This window comes from Penaeus vannamei, chromosome 4 (genome assembly GCF_042767895.1).
Source record: "Penaeus vannamei isolate JL-2024 chromosome 4, ASM4276789v1, whole genome shotgun sequence".
NCBI classification, from domain to species: domain Eukaryota; kingdom Metazoa; phylum Arthropoda; class Malacostraca; order Decapoda; family Penaeidae; genus Penaeus; species Penaeus vannamei.
Window position 1 is genome coordinate 47,996,241 of NC_091552.1, and position 4,356 is coordinate 48,000,596.

The following is a 4,356-nucleotide window of genomic DNA, read 5'->3' on the forward strand; positions in this document are numbered from 1 at the left end:
TTATCATTATATTATCATCATCATTATTATTATTGTCATTATCATCATAATTATCATCATTATTGTAAATAATAATGGAATTATCATGAAAATCACCATTACCTGAATTCATGTTAAAATCATCATAAATATCATTTAAAAGGATTTTTTTTTTTTTTACCTTTCTCTCAAAAGGCTATAATACGCTAGATTTTGCCGTTTTATTCGACTTTTGGGATTTTATTAGTTTTAGCCTTTATTTCATTATAAATGGACTCTATGATTATTATTATCATCATTATCATCTTTATTGTCATTATTACTATGATTATCATTATAGTCATTATCGTCATGATTATCATTATCATCATCATTATTGCAGTTATAATGATTATTTTGCTAATTATTACTGTCATTTTCATCATTATAACTATTTTTATAATGATAGCAATAATGACAATACTCATTATAATAACAATAATAATGATATTATGATTTCTATTGGCATTATTAGTATGAAAATTATTAGAATAGAGTTAATTATTGCTATTATTGCAGTAATTATCAAAATTATCATTATAATTATCATTTTATTATTATTATCATTATTATTATTGTCATTATCATCATAATTATCATCATTATTGTTAATGATCAAGGAATTATCATGAAAATCATCATAATTAACTGAATTAATGTTAAAATCATCATAATTATCATTTAAAAGTTTTTTTCGACCTTTCTCTCAAAAGGCTAGATTTTGCCGTTTTTTTCGGATTTACGGATTTTATTAGTTTTAGCCTTTATTTCATTATAAATGGACTCTATGATTATTATCATCATTATCATCATTATTGTCATTATTCTTATGATTATCATCATTATAGTCATTATCGTCATGATTATCATTATTATCATTATCATTATTGCAGTTGTAATGGTTATTATGCTAATTATTACTGTCATTTTTATCATTATAACTAATTTCATAATGATAATAACAATAATGATAATTTTAGAAATAATAATGATAATAATATTCATTATGATAACAATAATAATCATATTCTTATGATTTCTATTGTCATTATGTGTATGAAAATTATTAAAATAGAGTTGATTATTGCTATTGTTGCAGAAATTATAAAAAAAATATCATTATAATTATCATTTTATTATTATTATCATTTTTATTATTGTCATTATGATCATAATTATCATTATTGTTAATAATAAAGGAATTATCATGAAAATCATCATAAGTACCTGAATTAATGTTAAAATCATCATAATTACCATTTGAAAGCGAGAAAGGCATTTTTCGACCTTTCTCTCAAAAGGTTGTAATAAGCTAGATTTTCCCATTTTTCGACTTTTGGGTTTTTATTAGGTTTAGCCTATATTTCATTATAAATGGACTCTATGATTATTATCATTATTGTCATTACTCTTATGATTATAATCATTATATTCATTATCGTCATGATTATCATTATCATCATTATCATTATTGCAGTTATAATTATTATGCTAATTATTACTGCCATTTTCATCATTATAACTAGTTTTATAATGATAATAACAAAAATGATAATTTTAGAAATAATAATGACAATAGTACTCATTATAATAACAATAATAATGATATTATTATTTTTTCTATTGTCATTATTTGTATGAAAATTATTAGAATAGAGTTAATTATTGCTACTATTGCAGTGATTATCAAAATTACCATTATAATTATCAATTTATTATCATCATTATTATTATTGTCATTATCATCATAATTATCATCATTATTGTTAATAATGAATGAGTTATCATGAAAATCATCATAATTACCTGAATTACTGTTAATAGCGTCATAATTATCAATTGAAAGCGAAAAGGGAGGTTCTTCGCCCTTTCTCTGAATAGGCTAGATTTTGCCGATTTTTCGACTTTTGGGATTTTATTAGTTTTAGCATTTATTTAGTTATCATTATTATCATTATCATTATTGCAATTATAATGATTATTATGCTAATTATTACTGTCATTTTCATCATTATAACTTTTTTATAATGATAATAACAATAATGATAATTTTAGAATTAATAATGACAATAATACTCATTATAATAACAATAATAACGATATTATTTCTTTTGTCATTATTAGTATGAAAATTATTAGAATTGAGTTAATTATTGCTATTATTGCAGAAATTATAATAGAATATAATTATAATTATCATTATATTATTATTATCATTATTAGTAGTCATCATCATCATAATTATCATCATTATTGTTAATAATAAAGGAATTATCATGAAAATCATCATAATTACCTGAAATAATGTTTATATGTGTGTGTATATATATATATATATATATATATATATATATATATATATATATATATATATATATATATATGTATGTATGTATGTTTGTATAAATATAATACATATATACAGACAAACAAATATATATATAGGTATATATATATATATATATATATATATATATATATATATATATATATATATATATATATATATATATATATATATATATATATATATATATATATATATATATATATATATATATATATATATATATGTATATGTATATGTATATATATATATATATATATATATATATATATATATATACTTTCCGCCTTTATTTCATAATAAATGAACTCTGATTATTATCATTATTATTATTATTGTCATTATCTTTATGATTATCATTATAGTCATTATCGTCATCATTATCATTATTATCAATATTGCTGTTATAATAATTATTATGCTAAATATTATTGTCATTTTCATCATTATAACTATTTTTATAATGATAATAACAATAATGATAATTTCAGAATTAAGAATGACAATAATAATAATTATAATGACAATGATAATGATATTATTATTTCTATTGTCATTATTAGTATGATAATTAAAAAAATAGTTAATCATTGCTATTATTGCAGTAATTATCAATTCTATCATTTTATTTATTATTTTATCATTATTTTCATTATTATCATTATCATTTTCATCATGATTATCATCTATCATCATTATTGTTAATAATAAAGGAATTATCAGGAAAATCATCCTGATTACCTGAATTAATGTTAAAATCGTTATAATTATAATTTAAAAGTGAAAAAGGTTTTTTTCGACGTTTCTCTCAAAAGACTGTAATATGCTAGATTTTGCCGTTTTTTCGACTTTGGGGATTTTACTACTTTTCGCCTTTATTTCATTATAAATGGACTCAATGATTATTATTATCATCATTAGTATAATTTATTTTATGATTATTATCATTATATCTTTATCATTATCATAATTATTATTATCATTATTGCAGTTATCATTATTATTCTAATTATTATTGTCATTTTTATCATTATAACTATTTTTATAATGATAATAACAATGATAATAACAATAATGATAATTTTAGAAATGATAATGACAATAATAATAATTTTAATGACAATGATAATTATATTATTATTATTTCTATTGTCATTATTAGTATGAAAATTATTAGAATAGAGTTAATCATTGCTATTATTGCAGTAATTATCCAAACTATCATTAAAATTATCATTTTATTATTATTAAATCATTATTGTTAATAATAAAGGAACTATCATGAAAATCATTAAAATTACATGAATGAATCATCATAATTATAATTTAAAAGCGAAAAGGGGGGTTTTGACGTTCCTATCGTAAAGCTGTAATACGCTAGATATTGCCGTTTTTCGACTTTTACTACTTTTCGCCATTATTTCATTATAAATGGACTCTATGATTATTTTTATCATCATTATTATCATTACAGTCATTATCTTTATCATTATCATAATTATTATTATCATTATTGCAGTTATAATAATTATTATGCTAATTATTATTGTCATTTTCATCATTATAACTATTTTATAATGATAATAACAATAATTGTGATTTCAGAAATGATAATGACAAAAATAATAATTATAATGACAATGATAATGATATTATCATTATTTCTATAATATGGAGTTAATCATTGCTATTATTGCAGTAATTATCAAAACTATCATTATAATTATCATTATTATTGTCATTATCATCATGATTATCATCATTATTGTTAATAATAAAGGAATTATCATGAAAATCATCATAATTACCTCAATTAATGTTAAAATCATCATAATTATCATTTTAAAGCAAAAATCCTTTTTTTTCGACGTTTTTCTCAAACACTAGATTTTGCCGTTTTTTCGACTTTTGGGATTTTACTACTTCTCGCCTTTACTTCATTATAAATGGACTCTATGATAATTATTATCATTATTATCATTATTTTTCTG